General features: G+C 51.0%; 1 protein-coding gene across 5 annotated transcripts in view; it reads left to right on the forward strand.

Moving 5' to 3' along the window:
- Positions 1–21,875, forward strand: part of Large1 (LARGE xylosyl- and glucuronyltransferase 1) — a 507,191-nt gene that overhangs the window by 14,769 nt on the left and 470,547 nt on the right. Inside the window, exon 2 of one of the 5 annotated variants that reach the window (XM_078052859.1) lies at positions 8,030–8,158. The exons of the other annotated variants lie outside the window; for them this stretch is intronic. The gene's annotated coding sequence lies outside the window, so the exon portion shown is untranslated. The remainder of the gene's footprint in view (positions 1–8,029; positions 8,159–21,875) is intronic. 5 annotated transcript variants of the gene reach the window in all.

A 21,875-nucleotide genomic window follows, 5' to 3' on the forward strand; every position in this document is an offset into this window, starting at 1 on the left:
CGACTTCTAGATCTTCAGCCTCACATACATGCCCATCTTGACATGGACCATCCTGAGACCACCCCCTACCTACTCTGTGGTTCTTCTCCTACTTTCCCTTTCCTAGTTTCCTTTCCTAATTCATAAAGGCAATGTGCTGACGTGAGGGGGAGGGGGACTTGAAGATCATTGGTACCTTTGATAAAGGTACATCACTTGCCTCAAATTAATCTTACATTGATGTGTTGTTCTGGGTATAAAAATTATCAAGGGTGCCAAAGAAAGGGACTGTTTGAAATTGCAATATGAGAACCTTCTCTTCCACAGGGCTGCCCTATCCCCTGTTTCTTTTACCTGCTGAACTAGGTTCTACAAACAGGGAATTTGGGTCCCTTTCTTACGCTAAGAAGTACTATATATTTTTGAATACTTAAAAAATAACTTGCGCTTGAATTTTTAAAGTGAATGATGGATATCAGATTGCTAGATTCCATTTAAAAATATGATGTGGGAGTTTTATTTTAAAATGTTAATGTTTACCATGTGCTCAAAATTATATCCTTAGAAATTATTTAGTGTTTGATGAAAACTCTAGATGTCAGCCTAAGAACAGGCAAGGTGGTACAAGATTTTCAAATTTCAGAATAAAAAAAGCTTGAAGACCAATGTCCTATATACTTTCCCCAACATACTGAAGTAAAATTACCAAATAGTTTTAAGTTGTTTTTGTCCTAGACCTTTATTTGCCTAAAGATTTGTTTCCATAGAATTTCAGAGACATCAGTCTCTCCTACAGCTCATAGATTGCACTCCTGATTAAGGATCCTTCAAATTATATGGGGTATATTCAGGAAAATGAGAACATACTTTAAATTTTGGTGAAACCTTACACATATATTTAGACGTGTGATTTTGTATACCAGAGTATCTTACAAACTCATTAAGAACTGTCTGAGGCATAAATGATAGGAACTTAATTCATACTCATGTTGAGTAACATCAATAACAAGTCAACTTTATCTGCTCAAGTAACTGAAAGTGGAGGGAAGCATCAGGCAGGGTTGAATCCAGGTTCCCATGACTGCTCCCTCCCTTGGCTCTGCCTTCTGTGTTAGGTTCAAGATCCTATGTCACATCCCTGGAGTGGGTTGGGTAAGGGGGTGAGTCCTCCGTGCATTATGGGTAGAGTGGGACAGGGTGTTTAGGCACAGAGATCCAACGTGTTCAACAGGAAGATTAAGATGTTGAAGTCCTGTCAATCAGACCCAGGCTCTCTTCTCTAGCCCTGTGTTCTCCTGGCTCACCCACCACTGCCACACCAGCCCGTGTGCCGACTGCTCTTGTTCAGTTTGAAGCAAAGCTTATTGTGTGGGAACACCTTTCCCTTTAATAGGAGTGGCGAGAAGTCAAGGTACGGTGACAGGAACTGGTTGTAGGTTTTGCCCAAAAATGCTTGGGATCAGACAGTGAGAATCTGAACCTTCTTCTTTAGGCTCTGTGCTACCATGTTGGAATTGTGGCATTGCCACTGCAGGTGGCAGCCTCCTAGATAAACTGGGAGAGTGGACTTTGGTTGCAGAACAGGTTCTGTGACTTTTGGGGGGAGTGCGGTGAAGGCTGCCCCGTGATGGGACTTTGACATTGATTTGAACAGCACGTGTTAAGCTGTTCCTCTTTACTCTTTCCATGGAGCATGGAGAGAGGATTAGGTGGCCAGTGGTTCTCTAGGGCTTTCGTGGTGCCATATTGCTGAGTGTGAGACACCCCTGTCTTCCTGTTTATATGTCTCAGGGAACAGATTTGGCAAGGGCAGGGTTTCGTGAGTGCGTGGACCCGGTCACGAAAGTCCACTGTTGTGTCAGAATGACTTCCCTTCTCACCCTGAGCACACTCCCTTCCAGGCTGTGCTGATGACAAACCTGTCCATTATTCTACCTCGTCAAGAAGTTGTCATCGTTCTCGCTCCTGCATTAATTATTGTTTTAACATGCCTTGTGTGCTCATTGTCTGGTCTGTGTTTGTAATGGAACATCACAGCTGAAAAGATGTGCGGAGTAGGTTGCTGCTTGTCAGACTGTAGTCTTTTCATGTCAAAAACCCATCATCACCCATTTAACTTTTGCTTACCTGCAATCCAAAAACTCCCAACGGTAAGGCTTTGGAAAAGCTAATCGCTACAAGATGTGATTAAAGTGTACATGTGTTAATATGGGATGAGGATAAAGGCCCGAGAGATCCATATGTGTGTTACCATCCCCTCCTGTGCCAGTGCGGATTGAGTTGGTCGATTGGGGATTGTCTTCTTGGAAAGCTGTTGAGTCCCTGAGAGAATAGGATCCAGGGTCCGGAGGTTTTGACAGAAACTGGTTTTTTATTATTATTTCTGTGTTGAAGTTTGCTAACTCATCTTGGGTAAAGGATTCAACTTCTTTGAGTTAGTTTCCCGTGACTGCCATTACAAAGTACCACCCTCGGGATGGTTTAAATCAATAGGAAATTCTCACAGATCTGGAGGCCAGAAATTTAAAATCAAGGTGTCTCAGGGTTGTCAGTGCCTTCAGGTGAGAATCCTTTCTTGCTTCTTCTAGCTTCTGGTGTTAGCCAGCAGTTCTGGTCCTGCCTTTGCTTTTGGACACCTCCCTCCTGTCCCCTGGCCATCTATCTGTACATGTCTGTGTTTAAATTTCACCTTTTTATACAAAGACCAGTAACATTGAATCAGGGCCCACCCTAATGACCTCATTTTGACTTGCTTACATTGGTAAAGACCCTATTTCCAGAAAATGTCACATTCTACAGAGGCGCTGGGAGTAGGGGGCACAATTCAACTGGCCATCGTCTCAGAGCTGGTTTTCCTCTGCGAAGCACAGTTTGTCAGCCGTTCCCACCTTCAGTGTAAACATCAGACACAATCTAGAAAGTGTCCTGGAGCACACCTGGTCTCTGACTCGCAAGGTCTCTGACTTATGATGGTTTAATAGGAGTTTTTGATTTGAGGATGCTGTGAAAGTTGTCTGCATTCCTTAGAAATCACACTTTGAATGTTGCATTTGGATCTTTGCCCAGTTGGTGTGGGGTCGCCCCTTCTCTTGAGATGCTGGACAGCAGCATAGAGCTGTGGCTTCCAATCATGGGCTCCCTCAGAGAGGTCAACAGCTGTACTGTCCAGCTGTGTTGCTGAGCTGCGGTGGTTGATTGGTTAGGAGTATTATTGTCCATGCATTTTGGACATCTGACATTTTCACCCACACTGGGTTTATCGCGAAGATAACCCTGTCATGGGTTGAAGGTCACCTGTCTATATCCTCTCAGGAAGGCTGGAGACCCCATGAGATGTCAGATGCTCTTCATTCCAGATATGTGATATCAAATAAGCATTTGAGTTTGACACATGATAAGTTCTGTGAGTTTTTTTTTTAATTAGAAGTCCTCTGGGATGTCTGAATGTCTGACTTGAGCTGCCTGATCTGGGGCAACTAGGAGCCCATTGGTACCAGAAAGGAAGGGGAGCCCATCCAGAGGTGGAGCTCTGCCCCTTAGAGTCTGGGACTGCTGGGTCACCTGCCTCATCCAGGCTCGATGGCCACTCACTCCTGCCCTGTGGTGTCATTTGGGCATAAATCCTGAGAAGTCTGTCCCAACTCTTGAATCTTTCATGGAGAGCGTGGGAATGTATATTTTGGTTTTATCGGTTTGTTTTCGTGAGCTGTGTTTTGATATTCAAAAGAGGTTCACTCAGGGGCAGAGGCTAAGAATGTTTTCTGATGGTGTTTCTCTTTTGCTTCTTCCTAATCACTTGCAATTGTAAGGGGGGAAAAAAGGTACAAAACAAACACAACAACCCTCCAGACCCTCCAGTGACATTGAAAGGACCTGGTTCTCTGCCTTCCTTTTTACATGCAGCGTGGTAGAGTAGAGTAGATTGCTATCTGAATTTGTTTTTTTTTTTTTTTTTTGGAGATGCCTAAAGTGCTGCAGAAAGCCCACTTCTCCGTTAAACAGGCAGGTCTTAGCATATTCTCGTCACTGGATCAGGATTTCTGAGGGTTGCAGGGGGCCAGGCTCGGTTTGCTCAGATTCTTTCCTTCCTTCACTCATTCAGTGAATGCAGAGCACTGGCCATCGGTGATGTGCCAGACGCTGTGATGGACACTGGGGTGAGGAGAAGAATGAGACCACGTCCCTGCTTGCGTGCCGTGTTCTTCTGGGAGGCTCGGTTCCCCGTGACCGGGCTGGGTTGTCCCGTAGCCCTCATGTTTCCAGGCAATAATACCTCTTTTGCCACTTGCCACCTGCAGTTCTGAGCTAAAAGCGACCATATATCTAACTCCACTTGGTATTTATTGGGTTGTTATACCAAATTTTGCAAAGCCAGAGGCACCGCTTGGTTGGAAGGAAGCTTCTTTATTCCACCCCCAAGAGGCTGCTCAACGGGCTTTGATGATCCGTAAAACCCAGCTCCACTTCTAGCACGGGAGAGCTTGTAACTTTTTTTTTTTTTTTTGCCTTTTCTGAATTTGAGGCCTTTATGGAGGATTTTGAGAGTGGGGCGCTGTCGGGCGGGTTTTATGTCATTGCCTCTCACATGGGCGATGAAGTTCCGGGATCAATTTCGCTGCACGGCCGGCCCGCGCTCTGCTGCACTTGGAAGCGTTACATTGCGAGAAGTGCTCTTTTCGTGGCGAGATTCAGATGTGGTAATTGAAATGGGGATGCCTGAAAGGACTGTTGATGTCCCCATGCCTGCACTGCCGTCTTGCAGAAGAGCCGAGGGGATTTGCTCCCTTGTTCACTTCTGAGGGGGAGGAGCCTAACGGACAGTCCTGCCAGTGGCCCCCCACAGTCTGTCCTTCAGGACCTGAACCCCATTCTCTTCCTGATGGATAACACTGGAGGAGGACTTGACAGAATTTACAAGGAGCCGTCTTGGAAGACAACATGTCAGGGGCTGAGGGGGCGGAAGGGAAGGTTTCTACATGGATCCAAGAAGGAACTGGTGGGACGTGTCTCGGACGGTTGCATAATTCTATCTTAAAATGAATGTAGCAGGGATCCATTTGGGAGAGGAGGAATACAAGTAGTATTATTAAAGTGCTTCACACTCCTCTGCATCTTGTCTAAAGGTAGGATCCTTAGGGCTCTTAAAAGGCATGAGGCCTGATTGGCACATTTTGTGGATGAAAATCAGGGGACTTGTCCAAGGTCATCACCCCAGACCTCCTGGCTCCCAGCCCCTTGCCACCTCCCTCCAGCCTGCGCTGCCTCCCACATGAATCAGTGGCTCTTTGAAGCAAGACTAAAGCTGTCCTTGGGCACGTCGCCCTCCAAAGAGACTCTGTGGCCCTCCTGGTGATGGTTGGGTGGCCGCTCTGCTCACGTTGACGCGGGAGGAATGGCAGGACCCGGTCTTGTTTTTTAAGCAGGGTCTCATTGCCGCGATTATTGAATGTATCTTTTAAAGATGAATATAAAACAGCTACCCTCCCAAGCAAATCATAAAACAAATTACGCCCTTGCCACCCAGAACTACAGAGAAACAGCAGGCTCTTGGCGGCGTAGAGAGTAATGGTTGCAATATTAAAACAATGAGGGGGAAACCGGGATCCAATAGCTGAGCGCAGGCAGGAGAACAACCCCGTAATCCCCCAGGGATAATGGGTCTCGACGACAGGCCCCTGTGATTTATTGTGCTTAATGTACTTATTTTTATTTGTGCCCTTCAACACGGAGCTTTGTCACTGGAGAGATTTGATAATGGCCTGTTTGCAGTCACTTAGGCTCTGTAATAAAGCGCCACACTTGGGCTGTCTGTAGGGCTCATTGGCATTCCCCTCCCAACTCCCTTCATCGCCTGAGATGGGATGGGGGAGATGGGCACTTCTCCCCTCCCTGAGCTTCCCCACCAGGCTACCCATCCTGGCGTCCCTGCCCGCCCAGGCCCCGCCTGCCCCTCTGGTTTGCGCCGCCCCAGGACAGGGACAGCCAGGTGCAGCATCGCAGCCCTGGGAGGTCAGGAAGTGCCCAGATGGATGTTGGTGCGGGTTGCACGATGATGCAAATGTACTCAGTTCCACCCAACTGCACCCCTCAAAACGGTGGAGGGAGGAACACCCCCATCCTGCCTATCATAATAGATGCCTGGGACTTCGTCTTCATGCATCACCAGTGTGAGTTTACTGCTTACAGCTTTGGGGGTAAGTAAAAATAGCAGCGGAGGAGTGGCTATGTAAGGTTTCCCAAAAGAATGGGCTTGATTTAAACGCTGTCTTGCGCTCTGATGGCGGCAGCGGCAGCAGCTGGTTTGCAAAGACGGGTGTGTCTCATCCACATTTGTGAGTCAACCTGAGGTTTCCATTTCAGCTTTTTCCTGGGCTTTTGGGAAAGGGAAGCGGAAATTCTCCCGAGACTCCTCAAAGCACCGACCTCCTTTGTGCAGCACTACCCGTAACCTGCTGAGGTTCGGGCAGAGAACTCCAGGGGGCAGCTGGGAAGTGCCTTTTCCCCCCTCGGGTCAGTCCAGTCCAGTCGGTAGGGAAGGTGCTGTGCTCTGTTGGGTCTCCCACTTGACCTCCATGGCATGGCCGGGGAGAGTGTTGGCTTCATTCTGCCGACCACGTAGCAGAGAAGGGCTCCTTTAAAGGGCAGAACCAGCAGAAAAAGTCAGGAGTGAGCCCAGGTGGGTGTTGCAGTTGAGAGGATCGGTGTCCTAGGCTGCAGCAGGGTGGCGGCCCCACTGGGAGAGAGCTGGGCTCAGGTGACGCTGCTCTCAGCCACTCCGGCACCCTTTACCCTCCTTGTGCCTTGTGATCCCAGGCCACTCTGTTCCGGTCCAGACACATTCTGACCTCAGCTGAGTCTCTGGCACTCTGGTCCAGTGACCAGTTTTGGTTATATACCCCAAAGAACTAAAATCAGGGACTCGAGTGTAATTTATTTGTACACATGCGTTCGTAACAGCATCATTCACAAAAGCCCCAAAGTGGGACTGACCTAAGTGTCTATCAGAGGTCAGATGGATGAACAGGAGGAGATAAATACACACAATGGAATATTATTCAGCCCTAAGCAGGAAGGAAACCCTGTCACATGCCAAATTTGGAGACATTACACTGGACGAAGTAAGCCAGTCACTGAAGGACACATAGTCATGATTCCACTTAAAGGAGGCTTCAAGAGTAGGTAAATTTATAGAGAGACAAAGCAGAACCGTGGTGGCTAGGGCCTGGGGCAGTGTCCAGTGGACAACAGAGTTTCAGGTTGGGAAGATGAAAGTGTCCTGGCCGAGGGTGGTAGGGATGGTTGCAAAGGACGTGAACTGACTTCTACTGAACCCTCCAGTGGTTAAAGTGGTCACTTTTATGTTGTGTGTATTTTGCCACCATGAAAAAAAAAGACTTGGCAAGCAGACTCTAAGGGTGCCTGGGATCCCCACCTCCTGGTGTTCACATCCTTGTGTCATCCCACTGTATGTGCCAGGGACTTGTGACCTTTTGTAACCACCAGACGGCGGCAGAGGTGGTGGGTGCCACTTCTGGGATCACATCCTGTTGTGTTTGTAAGACATGCGTCTTGCGGGCAGGGTCCCTGAGGGCTCTTGTTGCTGCTTTGATGAGGTTATCATGTGGAGGGAGCCCACTCAGCAAAGAACTGGGGGTGGCTTCAGCAATCCAGCCGTCAGCTAGCAAGAAGGCAGTGCATTCAGGCACAGGGAATGGGATCCTCACGGCACCGTGAGCTTGCAGGTGGACTCTCCCTCGAGCTTCCACCTGGTGACACTTTGTAGCCTTATGAGGCTCTGACCCAGTTAGCTGTGCCCAGACTTATGCCAGAGCTACAGAAACGGAGAGCACAGATGTCTGCTGTTGCAGGCTGCCAACTCGAGGGTAATTTGTTACACGGCAATAGATGACAGATACATGGCCTCCCAGGAGACTCGCCGGAATGGATTCCATCCTGGTTCTCTACCCTGATCACCAGAGGCCTGTGTCGTCTTTTCTTGTCTTCTGGAAGAGAGCAAAAGAATGAATGGCCTCTTTTTTCTGTCTTCTAGTTACACTCGAATACATTCATGGTGAGAGCCCATTGACCTTCTTGGTTCCTTCTCGTGCTCTTCCGGCCTCAGGTTCGCCTGTCCCACCCGGAGGCTCGGGATACCAGTTCCCCCCACCTACCTGTGCAGGTGAGCTCTCTCCCCACCCCTGTCTGCATCTCTCCTGCTCCAGTGCTGTGACCCTACGTCTTGCCTGTGCATTAACACAGAGGGTTGAGTGAGCAGATTTGGGGGGTGGACTTGATTTCAAATATTCTGTCCCATTTGTTGCCCCCATAAACTGCTAAACTGCCCTAGAAATTCCGTTGTGGTATGTAAGCTCTCCTTGGACCGACTCCCACATAATAAATTAAAAAGATCTGCTGCCACTTTTTGAGCACGGCCATATGTCATCCACTTGATTAATGATTCTCATTGTGTTTGCTCAACAGTCCTGAGGAGGTGGGTGCCGTGGGGCTCCATCTACATAAGACACAGTGAGGTGTCTTTTCTTGTGACCCAGAGTTCATATCTGGCCAAAGCAGGCTTAGAACACCATGCTGTGCTGCATGCCTGAGCTCAATGCCTTGGAAGATCATGGAGAGATGTCTACAGGTCCTACCTTCTAGTTTTGCCTGGAAGATGGAGTGGCTGCAACAGAGGCCAGCAGGGTTTCTGAACATTCACTCCTGTGAGCCATGTGGGGTGGGGTGGAGTGGGGGGGACCCACTGAAATAAGAAGGGGAGAAGAGGCGGTAAGAATGGGGTTTCCAGGGCTGGGGTTGTGGCTTAGTGGTAGAGGGCTTGCCCAGCATGTGTGAGGCCCTGGTGGGGAGAGTGAGGAGCCACAGTGGTCTCACCTTGGCTGAATTTTGGAATCCTTGGGGAAGCTTTAATGTATACCAACCAGTGCCTGCACTCTACACCACAAATGTTGGTTTGTGTGCATCTTGTGCACAAGGATCAAAAACTCCAGGTGATGAGGGTTCGTGGCCAGATTCAGAACACTGGGACACAGGGTCTCTGTGTGGTGGACCTTGAACAGAGAAGGTGGAGCATCAGGGTGAGGGCATGGTCCCACCACCAACCCAGCTCCTCTCCCTACTGGGCAGCAGACTCTGTGAGCTTAGAGACTGGCACTTGCAGAGGGGGCTGTGGGATGGGCTTCCGGGAGCTCATGCTTTTGCTTTGGAACTGACAGGTCCCAGCCTATCAGTGCCTTCAGCTCCCTCCCTACTCTGCACACAGTACAGGGTGCAGGGGGTCCCCGGGGACTGGGCATATACACCCGCAGGCCTTAGTGAGGCAGCTGTCTGTGCTGCGTGGATTACCTTTGGCCTTGCCTAGGGTTAGCAGTTACTCTGGGTGTCGGGTTTTCCCAGGCTCCCCCGGTACCTCTTGGTGAGGAGGATTAGATCGCAGGGAGTAGGGAGGGAGCCCGTGATTGTGTCTGCTGGGATGAATGAGGAGCTGATGGACCTGCTGTGGGTGTCCTGTGCAACTTAGTTTAGTGGTCAACTTCAGCACCTGTTGAGAGGACGAGCACAGGGAACCTAAGGCAGCTGAAGTAAGTAAAGGGTTGGGCAATTTTTCACCCTATTTTATTATTTTCTGGTAAGTCCCCCTCTCCTTCTCTTCTTTATCCTGCTTGTTTTTCTTCCTGTAAGAGAGGAAGACGTTTTTTAATGTGCTGTGGAGTCCATTTGAATGTGAGCTGTTGATGGAGGGGTTTGTCTTCAGTGTGTATTTGTTGTTGGGGGGATGAGTAAACAGTGGTGTGTAGCCGTGGGTTGTGGGGGCCGCAGGGGAAAGAGAATCATTTAAGATTTATTCTGTGATGGGGTCCTGGGAGGAACTACCGGCGTTCCTGGGGTGGGGGGATGCAGAGGGCTCTGGCTTGTGTTGGGTTTTCCTCCCCCATGGGAGCAGGTGTCTTCGTTCACAATTAGAATGCTTTTCTTTTTTTTCTTTTTATTCTTTGCCCTACCTTGTCATGGGAGATGACACTTCTGCAGACTTTCGTCTTTTATGTGTTCTAAACCGAGCCCTTTCCCCCGCTGTGGCTTCAATAATGCATCATTTCATAAGTTCATGGAATTTAATGTGCCTCTGCTCGCTCTCCAGTCTCGGCTAGGTAGTTAAATGAAAATTAACCACTGGAGGTTGGGCTCAAAGTCACCTCTTCGCCTTCTCCTTTTGGATCCCCTCCCCTCTCCGCTGCCCCGAGTGTGCAAAACAGTGTCCCCTTTTCTCTCCTTGGTGTGGCGTGCGCAGGACGCTCCCCTGGGCGAGTGGGAATATCGATTTATTTCATCATCCGAGATCCATGAAAAAAATAACAGTGTGAACGTACAAGTTTTTGAACCGCCGCCTCTCCAGCTGAAGTAGAGTGGAGTCTAGGGACCTGTAGCAAACTAATATTTAACGAGAGTGCTGCTGTTGTGCCGCATTTCGGATTCGCAGTGGCTGCCGGTGAAATTGGCATGTGTCCTGACAGGGCTCTGAAGTGGGCTCCGTCTTCATTCCCTTCATTCACTTGTTCACTTATTCAGTGCCTAATGATCATTTTATATGTATGAGGCACCCGGGTGGTGGATGTGATCGGCTATTTGCATTAATGGCTTCCATTCTTCACAGTTTTCTGAATTCCTGCCCGATCTCCTTGACTCGGCTTTGGACTCGACCACACGTGACTTGCTTTGACCTGTAGGATGAAGTGGAGGTGATGGGGTGGGAGTCTGGAGCCTGTACCAAACAAGATCTGAAGCATTTCTGGGTTTTTTTTTGATGTGTCTTTGCATTTGCCACAAAAAGAAAGCGTGTCCCGGACGCTTGGAAAACAGCCTCCAGCCAACCTGAGAGGCTTCAGTGAGAAACCAAGCCTCTTGGAGATCCCCCAGTCCCAGCCAACTTGCAGATGCTGAGCAGAAAGTCTTAAGGTTGTTGCCTTAAGACTCTGGTGCCTCAGCAGCATTGTTAGGCAACCGATGACGGACACAATGGATATTGATAGGATTCCGTCATGGGTGCCCCTGGAGAGAAGTCTTAGAGTTGGGTGATGTTGGTGGGAGGGTCAGGACGAGATCATGAAGTGCCAAACAAGATACAGTTCCAAGTGGCCTGTGAGAGGACTCAGTCAAGAGAGTCTGCAGGAAGATTGATCCGAGACCTCATGGGGGGTGGCCTTTGAGACGGTGTTACTGAAGTCCAGAAGAGGGGGATGTTGACCAGGATTCTGGATTAATATATGGTATTTCAAAGTTGATTCCCCATCGAAGCCAATGCATTGGTACCTATTTCCCATTAAATATCGAATGACTTTGCTTTCATTAAACCAAAAAAAGAAAAAAAAAAGGCTTAAAAGTTATAGCAAAGTTGATGTCTGGGAGCCACATCCCCCTTTGGGAATAGCCAGAATTTGCACTGCTTATCACAAAGGGTCACCCAACATAGATCTGATGTACCTACTGTGTGCCAGGGATGGGTTGCTAAGCATTTTATATTCGTAATCTTGTGAAATCATCATCATTGTGTTGACGGTCGTAAGTGCTAATCATGTTATTTCCATTTTCCAGGTAAATTAACCAAGCCTGAGGGGGAAGGTTACTTGCTGAAATTATGCAGGGACATCAGAGTCTCCTTCCACTCCCTGCCCCTGTCCCTGTCACGATTGACATCCTCACAATTCGTTTTTGAATCACATAGCACAGTGTCTTGCACACAGCAGGTGCTCAAAAAGAAGGCAGCTTTGCAGAATGGAATAGATCTCACAAGAGGGAAAAGTGCCTTTTTCACCCATGTCTGTGTGGCCGTCATAACCTAGGAAGGAGGTGAATTCCTGAAGCAAAATCCACTGGCACAGATACTGAAAGCACTTCGGGTGTTAGGGAGACCTAGAGGAGGGACCCTTCATATAGTTCGGGAAAGATAACGTCTCTGGGAGGGGCCAGCTCCGAGGGAGTCTGAACAAGGAGTCTGAATTGGATGCGGGAGGAGGAAGCGGCTTGCTGTGTGCTTCCCTGGTGCCCCAGGTATCTTCTGGGTCAAGGCAGATGCTCCGAGCTGTTGCTTGAGGAAGGTGGGGGCAGAGAGTCTTCAGAGCAGCTGTGATAATAAACTTCCCTCTGCAATCTCAAATCCTCTTTTTCCAGCATTAGGGAAATTGAGGCAGCACCCCAAAAGGAATTAAGGAATTACGGCCCATTTTGTCCTGAACAATCCCGAGAACCATTGCCTGAGAAGATGGGCTTATCACTAATATAAAGATGCCTTGAAGGGACCTGGGAATGCTGCAGATATAAAATAAATATGAAATAGCCCATGACAGTCCAAACATCATAGAGTGATTCCCCGTGGCTCTCGGTTTTTGCAGTGATTCACTGATGATTCTCAACTCGACCTGGGCCTGGATCTGCATTTCAGCTCTGACATGCCCCTGTGAGACGCTGGTGACATTCTTTTATATTCTCCGAGCCTCGGTTTCTTCAAAGAAATACGAAAAAGAAAACATGGAATAGGCATAAAATCTGTATCACAGGGTTGTGCAGGTTAGTTTTTTAAAAAGCGAATAGTTTTTTGTTTTTTTTTAGGACCAACTGTGTAACTGTGTGCTACCCATTTTCTTTTTTGCTTCTGTGTGAATCAATTCACTTGACACCTTTAATCCTCACATCACACTCTGAGATGGAATAAACATGGTGGTGGCCTCCACTTTGGCACCGCGGAGTTCGGTAGCTTCCCATGGCTACTGGGCCAGCTGTGGGGGAGACCCTGGGATCTGAACTCCAGAATGAGGCGCTCGGCCCTCAGCCTTGCTAACTCCGGGCCTGGAAATGGGCAGGTGCACGTGGATTGCTAGTTCTCCATCCACTTCTTTTTAGAGCTGGCCTCTGCTCTTCTCTCCCAGTCCTGAGAAGCTGCCGGTCAGCTGGGCGGGGAGGGCTGGGTAGCCGGTTCCCAGCGTAGGGGGCAGAGACCAGGGTCCTGCCTGCAGCAAACCGACATGCTGGTACTTCATTTGCCAATGTGTGTCTCATCTGCCCACCGCGGGATCGCACAGTGCACAGGGCGGGGACGGTGTCCGCTATCCTGGACCACGGTGCAGCCCCGACTCCCAACTGCATTCCGAGCACTCAGGAAACAGCAGATGAATGAAGACTCTTGCACATGCCTCTCCTGCCCCTCTGTGCTGGTCCTTCCAGACCACTCTTCATTCCAGCCCCAGTTCACATGGTCCCATCTCCATGTAGCAAAAGCCCCAGCTTGAGTCTGTCTCACTGTGAAGTGTATAGAGTGGACGTGGAGGCTGGGACGTGGAGGCTGGGAATGGAGGCCCCTGGGAGTGCTGTGCAGTCTTCTTTCTTTCCTCCCTGCCCATGAGCCCTGTGGGACACCAAGCCCAGGGCCGGCCTCCCGGTGTCACGTCCCCTCAGCAAATGGCCTTGACGTGAGTGGACCCACGGAGGCCCTCTCTGAGAAGTGTGACTCGACACCTCTGCTGGAACCTCACGGGGACCTGGAAAGAGGTTTATTGAAAGAAACCACTTCTCGGATACAAATTATTCCAGCTCCAAAACCTCAGACTTCCGGATGGGTGGACTTCAAGGGATATGCTTTCTTTTCTCCCCATGAAAAAGATGTCACAGTGGAGCCGAGGAGAGCTGTCAGAGCACAAAAGTCCGTGGAGCCCAGGAGGGAGCCCGTTCCTGGACCTTTGCCAACCTGACAGCTTGCCAACCTGACAGCTCTACCAGGGGAGAATGGCGGGAGGCGGGGCTTGGGGGAAGGTCCCAGAGTTCACAGGAGAGCGGAGGCGTTCTGAAAGCAGCTCTGGAAGCATCCGAGGGGCAGGTGGCACCTGTGGTCGATCAGGGTTGGACGCGTGTGGTTTTCTTTTGGGAAAGTGAGGAGGGTCCTGGAGGAAGCTCAGGCTATAAGACCGGGCTCCACCCCTATGACCTGGCCGGCCAGAGTCCTCTGACGCCACCCCACATTGGGGATGTATTTCCTCTTACTCTGGGGGGGACTCAGATATTCAGGCCACAGCAGACCTCATTTGATATTTGCAGACGGTCGATTCTCTTCCTGTGGACTTCTGCCTCCTCCAAGCCTGGAGAATCCACCCTGCCGTCTGTCACCCAGGTTCCGAATCAGCCTTCCCCACCGCCTTGCCCAGATCAGCGCTTGCCCTCGCTGGGCGGTGTGTACAGACCTGTCAGGAGGTGTTCTCAGTGGGTTTTTAAGGCTTTGGGGAAATGGTTTGGTGAACTTCTTCCTCCCCTGCTGCACTGGAAGCCTCCTGTGGGCAGGGGGTGTCTGCACCTGTTCTATTCTGAAGCACCCAGCACAGTGCCTGACTTAGTGTTCAATACCTATTTGGAATTTAAGGTTTTTTTTTTTTTTAATTTTGATAATTTTCCATATTACTGTTGAAATAACCTTGAAATAAAAACAAGTCAAAACTAGGGTTCCCTGCCAGTTCCTTTTCTCTAAAAGTGATCCCTTGTCACTCAAGGTGGAGGAACTTTGGGTAGGAGGGCTGGGCTGCCCTTGGGGCAGGGACTGAGTCCTGAGGGCCAAGAGAGGGAAAGCAGGAAGTGGATCTGTTTGGCTCTTGGCTGAACACCAGGGCGCAGGTCCATCCTGGGCCAGCTTCCGTGGGATGCAGGAAAAGTGACACAGCCTGCACCTGCACCTGGCCACTCACCTGAGGTGTTCAGCTGGAGGGACCCTGCACTTCAGGGCTAACCCTCTGGATTTCATGTCTTTTTATGGTATCAAGAGACTCAGGCTCCAGGGGGAGGTGGCTAGGAGGTCGTGCTTAGGCATCGACCTGGAGGGAGCCTCTGGGTGGACTCGGCCCTCTGTTTCATCATGTTCGCACCTTTGGTTGCATGGCCTTTGCAGGTTGCAGGGCACATCAGCCCTGTGTTGCCGTCTCCGTATCACAGGGCCCTCAGTGGGCACCTTGCGGAGTTGCTGTGCCGTAGCCATTCCTGGTTTGCAAGATAGACAGCCTGAGCAGTGCATGTGAACTTGGGACTTGGGAATTCACCAGGCCCTTGGCCACCCCAAGGTCAGGTGTCTGCCACACCGTGCTCCTGGGCTCAAGTCAGCCTGAGTTTGCAGGGTCCCTGCCACAGGGTCAGTCAGGATTCCAGCTTGACATAAGGTGCCTCGGGGCTGTTCTGTTGGCCCCGAGGAGCGCAGCGTCTGTGTGGAAGGCGGTCCTCATGCCATGCACACCGGGGTCGCGGGCAGGGGCCGCTCTCACTTTCTGATCTGAGCGGATGACTTCTCACCTGAGCCTGGGTCTCTGCCTGGGTGAAATGGGGATCAATGAGTTTATCACATGATGAATATCATTCCAAACCCCCCCAGCTCAGCCTTCACACACGTCCCAGGTAGCGCCTGGGCCTCCAAAGGTCTTCCCCGCCTTTCTGTTGAAGCACACCCCTCCCCCTTTTTTCCCTGTGGAAGGCCTCTGTGTTGTCAGTGCCATCCCAGGCCTGGGTGACACTGCCCCTGTGCTTGGCTGCATCTCAGAAGCTGCAGTGATCCCAGCTTCAGGGCAGGGGGAGGAGGATTTGAGCAGTCAGGAAACTCAGGGCTGGGCTTGCCATTGCCCCTTGGAGAGGAGGTTGTCTTTGGGGGCACGAGCACAGGTAGCGCAGGCCCAGGTCTCACAGGAGGTGGGAGGCCCTGCCCCGCCCTCCCCTCCCTGGGCAGGTGGATTCGGGTGAGTTGCCGCCCTCAGCACTAAGCAGTGACCTGGAGCATCTGGCAGCTCTGCAGATCATGGCATCTGGCCTCTCCGGGCCTCCCCAGTCTGGCCTTTCTCGGGCTCCCACTGTCCCCAGCATAGTCGTGACATTCCAGCCAAACTCACCGTGCCTGGCGGCGGCACGAGGCTCCCCACGGCAGGCCCTTGCTTGGCAGGCACCCTGTGAGGCTGTAGAGGGGATGTGGGGCTTGACACGTGGGCAGCTCCTCCGGCTGCCTGTCCCCTCGAGAGCCATGTGAAGGACACACTCAGAGGAAAAGGGTGTGACATAAGGCCACCCAGGTGACCTTTGCAAATGTAGAGTGACTTTGAAGTCTTGTGTTCCCAGCAGCCTGGAGAGGGAGCTCAGGGGTGACTGGGGGAGCCGGCGTTGGCTGGGGCTGACCCCGGCTCCCTCCCTGAGCCAGCAGCCTCCTCCTTGAGGCGGGGTGGCCAGCGGGGACCAACTCTGGTGGACTGGCCTCCATACCTTCCTTTGCTCAGTGAGCAGATTGAGAGGCCGTTGGTAAATGCAGTGATAGGAGTCCCTCCCTCTGGTAGCTTTTCAGCTACGTGAAGTGGACAGACGAACAAGCTGCACAAAGAGAACATTTGTCCTCCTCTGATGACAAGTACCATGGCTGGGGGGAGGGGTGTGGGGTAGGCTTGCTGTTTTTAGTAGGTTGGTCAACAGGGATTTGTGCATGTGGTTTGAACACATACCTGAAGAATAAGGAGGAATGAGTCATGGAGCTATCTGGGGAAAGAGCTGAGGCTGAGGTAAGCGCAAAGGCCCTGAGGTCACTTCTCAATTGCTCAGTCAGAGACCACAAGGGGGTCATATGCTTGGGAGAGAGAGAATCTCCAGCAAAGTAGTGGTAGATGATGTCAGAGAGGAGGCGAGGCCCATTTGTGCGGGGTCTCATGGGCATTGGAAGAGAGGCAGGAGCCGGCTCATATTTATCAGGATTGCTTGGTTACTCCTGGGTTGCTGATTGCCTATAGACAGCAAAATATAAGCAAAGAGACTACAGAGGAGGGGCTTGCTGTCATTGAGACAGAAGATGAGGGTGTTTCGGGCCAGGGTGGGTTATTAAGGCATCCACGAAGAGTCGAGCCAGAGTCTCTGTTGTTACCTTCTCTCTAATCCTGGGGTGAATCGCTTCAGCTGATTGACTTTGATTTTCTCAGCTCTACAATGGAGATGATGCTGCTGGAACGTCCCAGCACAGTTGCACGGGAGCCAAGTATCGCCCAGGAGCGGAGGGGCACCTCCCTTACTTACCTCCTGGTGCTGGAGATTGTCGCGCTGCCCCTGCCATCGCGTTCTGCTGAAAGGTGCGTCGCTGCTGAGGCTGAAGCAGATCCCAGCCGCTGCCTGCTGGACAGGAGCCTCCAGAGTTGGAGGCCGGGAGTTTGAAGGGTTCTGGTCCAGCCTGCCCGTGCCCAGCGGGAGGAGTTTTCCCATTTCCAGCGTAATTCACTCTGTGGATTTGAGGAGGGGCAGGAGGGATTTGGGATCCAGTGTGAGAAAAATCAGATTCCAGACTGATACACTAGGAGCGCTCCGCCTGCCTGTCAGCCCGCGTAGTTTGGGCCCCTCGGTGGAGTTCAGGGTGATTAGAACAAGAAGGGGGAGGCGCAGCAGGAGTCATGGGAGTGCTGGTCCCTGTGTGAGCAGGGCCCCAGCTGCCCTCCCCGGAGCCCATCTCACGGGCTCCTAGGGGGGTTCACGTGGGGTTATCAGGTGCGTTTTGCTACTCTGTGGAAGGCACGAAACTTTCACTTGCAAAGTACCTTAATTCCAGCCCCAGCCCCACTTTCTATGACGAGATCAGGATTGCGGGCCACGCTTCATGAGTGACAGAGCCATTGCTGCCCGGGCTGAATTTTATCTTTGCCTTTTTCCTGAGCTTTGACCACCCCTGCCGCCCAGAGTCTGCCGGCTGCCCTGGGCTTCCTCCCCCCTGCCCCCCGGAGGGCGGAGGTGGGAGCTGTGGGGCATGACTTGGATACAGCCAGACTGGCCTTCAACAGAGGCCTCTCCTGGGTCCAAGGTCACCGGCCTTTTTCACTGAGTAGAAGGACAGAGAGAATTGAAGGGGGCCCTTTCGCTGGGGAGAAGGGACATGGATCGCCACCCACTCTACCCAGGTTCTGTCGGAGGCTTTCAGTCCACGGCGTTTGTCTGTGCTGGGCGCAGGGTCACCTGAGGACCTGTGGGGTGTCCACCTGCTACCAGGGATACAAGTCCTCTGTACCACTGTGTGTCTGTTCAGTGGTCACCCCACCCTGGGGCGCCTGTTCCTTTAGAGCCTCTTGAACCCTTGTTGCGATTCCGTGAAGCCCGTTTCCTGAACACCCCAGGATTAAGAGGGCGGAACACTGTCTGTACTGGCGTCTCTCCCCGAGTGCCATCCCTGGATCTCGATGCTGCGTGTCCTCGGAGAGAGGCTGCTAACTCAACAGAACTAATTAAATTGGGCATTTATGTTTTGATGACATTAAAAAAATTTGCCCTGATTAATTTGCCATTGAAAACATATTTTCATAAAATAAGACTTGTGCTTTTCAGCCAGGCTCCCCTCCGTCTTTAAAAGGATCCGTTTATTCCCTGCGTTTGAGAAACTCCATTGTAGTGCTTAGTGCTGGTGCTTTTTTACCTCCGGCTTCTCAGAGTCCTCTTGGTGGGGAGGTGTAGACCCGCCCTCCCTCCAGATAGATGCTCCGATTTCTTTTGAGTTTTCCACCTGCTCCTTTGGAGAGCTGGAAGTGACTTCCCTGGTGACCCCGTGCAGGGACCTCCCTGGCCCGGGCCTGCTGCGGGCCCTGAGCAGTTTGCTCATTAAGCCAGACTGTCAGCCGGGCTGCGTGTCTGTGTGTGACGCTCCTTTTCCGGCCCCAGGGGGCTCGTAACTGTGCTTCTGGAAACCTGGTACACAGGAAGGCATCTGGAACATTCGAGCTTCCATATGGGAGCCTGTCAGGGAATGTCATCGTGCTTTGGCCTGGCAGCCTCCGTGTGGCATCTTTATTGAAAGTTGGGGGAAAAAAAAGAAAAGCTACTTGGAAAGTGGAAGGGGACCCTTTGGAAGGATGACATTGATTCTTCGCAATAGATGACCCGAGCACATCACCTTAGAGATATGCAGCAGGCCTTCAAATAAAAAGTACCGTGACCCACGGAATGCATCCTTTCTTTTCTTCTGTCCCTCTGCTGCTGCGCTCCCAGTGCACAGCGTGACACGCAGTGGGGCAGGTGGGAGGTGGAGCAGGGCAGTCACACCAAGAGCATCTGTGTCACAAGCAAGAGAAGCAGAGTGACCATGTCCACGTGGACAATTTTTCTAGGATTTAAGACAAGATCTGTATCAGCTGATGGTGGGCACTTCTGGTCCTTCATGGTGGGGACGGGCTGTGACTTGTGCACTCATAAGGAACAGCCCTGATCTCCCGTCTCTTCCAGCTTTGGGGATCTGTGGAAGTATGTAGTACATGTCTCAATCCAGCCTCGGTTTCCTTGTCTGAACGCGGGCCTGAGGACAGCAGCTCACGGGATGTCAGGGGCCGAGGAGACGTCACACCCTAGGATATAACTCCTCTGCTCCTGACTCCATGGAACATGGAAATAGATCAGATTTTGATTGAGACCTTCTACCTGGCCTTTCCTGGGCTCAAATATTCTAGAAAATATGACAGTTGTGCTGGGCCCTAAAGGCTGCAGGACTTTTTTTTTTTTTTTTTGCTTCAGCTTAAACCTGTTTTCTTGGCCACCGCAGAAATAAGAGCATGTTATCGTGGGTGGACACATTTTGAAGTGCTTGATTAACCCAGCAATTAATAAAAATGAAGAGGTGACAATTGGTGTTACCAGGCTACCATCAAAAGCAATGCACTTGGCCTCCCTTCAGGCAAACAGATGGGTGGAAATGCCACCCGTGGGGAGGAACATCAGAATTTGGAGGAGGGAAGCTGGTTGGGAAAGGGACTCGGCGAGGAGCAGGGTATCCAGGGGGGTGGGTCGGCTGACCGTCTCATTCATCTAATCCACAGATTGCGCTGGGTGATTCCCAACACAGTGTGACACTGTGCCAGGGGTCCGGGAGGCCTGGGGAGTCAGGCTTAGCCTCCCGTGAAGAGGTGCACAGTGTTGGGGGCTATGGGTAGGGAAGCAAGGGACTCTAGTGCATCATGGTCAGTGTAGGGTGGACGGTGTCTTAATTCGTGGGTGACTGAAGGAAGGGACAGCTGGTTTCATGAGAAGGGAGAGAGCGGCACGGAGTTTATGGAGAAGGCAGCTTGAGTCCCACGTTGCAGGGTGGTTGGTTGGAAAAGGCATTCCAGGACCTGGAGCTGGGGGCCACCGGTGGGGACACAAAGAAGAAGGCGGGTTTGCAATTGCCAAGTGGGACACACCAGCTTTAACTCTGTCTCTGTTGCTGTCTGGGTGGGTGACAGTGGCAGGCCACTGACCTTCTCCGTGAGTTGCTTTCCTCATCTGCAGAGTCCGGTGAAGGTCCATATCTCGTGGGCTCTCGGGAGGATTCCTTGTCAGTTTGCAGAAGGCTCCTGGGGCGGGGCTCGTGGAGACGCTCCTGAGCAGGGGCCTTGTGGTGCCCGGGTCCCTTGCTGTGCTGTGTGTAAACAGGAGCAAAGGTGGGATGGCCTCTGCCAGGTAGGAAAGGCGTCTGCACAGCGTGCATGCCAACATCATCTTGCAGACATTTACCCATGCCCCCCTTGCAGCGAGTCTCGCAGTGAGGTGTCAGAGTCTTGCCCTGTTAGACACAGCCACCATCAGTGAGCCTGGTGGCAAGTGTTGACATACTGGCTCTTTGTCTTTTCCTGGGGCGGTGACCTGCAGAGGTGCTGGTTCAATAAGCGGATGCAAAGCATTAGGTGAATTAGTGCCAGGGAAGGAAGTCAGGCCCTGCATCTGGTTACATCCAGGTGGGTGCTGGCTGCCTCTGCTTCAGCCAGGTGACCTCAGGCAAGCCCCACCGCCCTTCCCAGGATGAGTTTTGACCTCCACAAATTGAAATTTATGTATTTACCTACTGAGACATGACATTTTCTCTTGTGAGCTACAAGGAAAGTTCTTTGAGGGAAGAAACTGCCTTGAGTAGAAAGGGAAGGGACTGTAGCCACACGTGTGATGTGAAATTTACCAGTAGCAAAATTTAAAAGAAGGAAAAAAGATGAAATTAATTTTAATAATATGTTGGACGTAATGCCGCGTAACCACAATATCTCCCAAATCAAGACTTTGCATTCTTTATTTAATAACAGTTTGAAATGTGGTGTACATTTTAATTTGCAGCAAAGCTCCACTCAGACGAGCTGCATTTCAGTCATCCAGTAGCTGCAAGGGCTTCTGGCCGCCATGTTGGACAGGGTGGCTCCTGGTGGGAGCCAGTGACACAAATAAGGTGACTCTGCAGGGCAGGTGATTTCTTTCCTCCGTTCTCCCCTATCCTTTCCAATCCCTTTCTCCATCTGTCGCTCTTCTGCAGCTCTTCCTGTGAGGAACAGAGAGATAACTGGCCAGTGGAGACCACAGTGAATGCTTTTTACAGGAAAAGGAGGCTGGGATGAGTTTCATGGAAAGGCTCAGAGGGGGAGGCGAATCCCTGGGAAGTCATAGAAGTCTTGAGAATAGTAGTAGCAGCTCAAGAATATTAAGCATTTATTTTATGTCAGGCACTGTTCTCAACATCACACTGGACCATTTTATTTAATCCTTCCTGAACCCTAGGAAGTAATCATCTCTCCCATTTTGAAAATGGGATCACTGAGGCAAGAGAGGTTAAGATACTTTCTCAGAGTCACACAGTAAGGTTGGAACTCACATTGAGAGTTCTGTTGTGCCATTACTTCAAGAAATCCTCAGGGAAAAAACACGGAGGAGGCTTTGGGCTTCCGTTTGGCCGGGACTTGGTAGCTTACTCCAGAGAGGCTGGAGCTCGAAGGTCCAAAGGAACCTCTGCCCTCAGCTGAACCTTGCAGTGTTGTTAGGAGTACATTTTATGGCAGTTGTACCACCTGGGTACTCGGTCCCTTCCCTGTAGGCCCACAAAATGAACTTTTTGAAAGAAGTTAGCCTTG

The sequence above is a fragment of the Ictidomys tridecemlineatus genome, chromosome 6 (assembly GCF_052094955.1).
Source record: "Ictidomys tridecemlineatus isolate mIctTri1 chromosome 6, mIctTri1.hap1, whole genome shotgun sequence".
Classification (NCBI taxonomy): Eukaryota; Metazoa; Chordata; class Mammalia; order Rodentia; family Sciuridae; genus Ictidomys; species Ictidomys tridecemlineatus.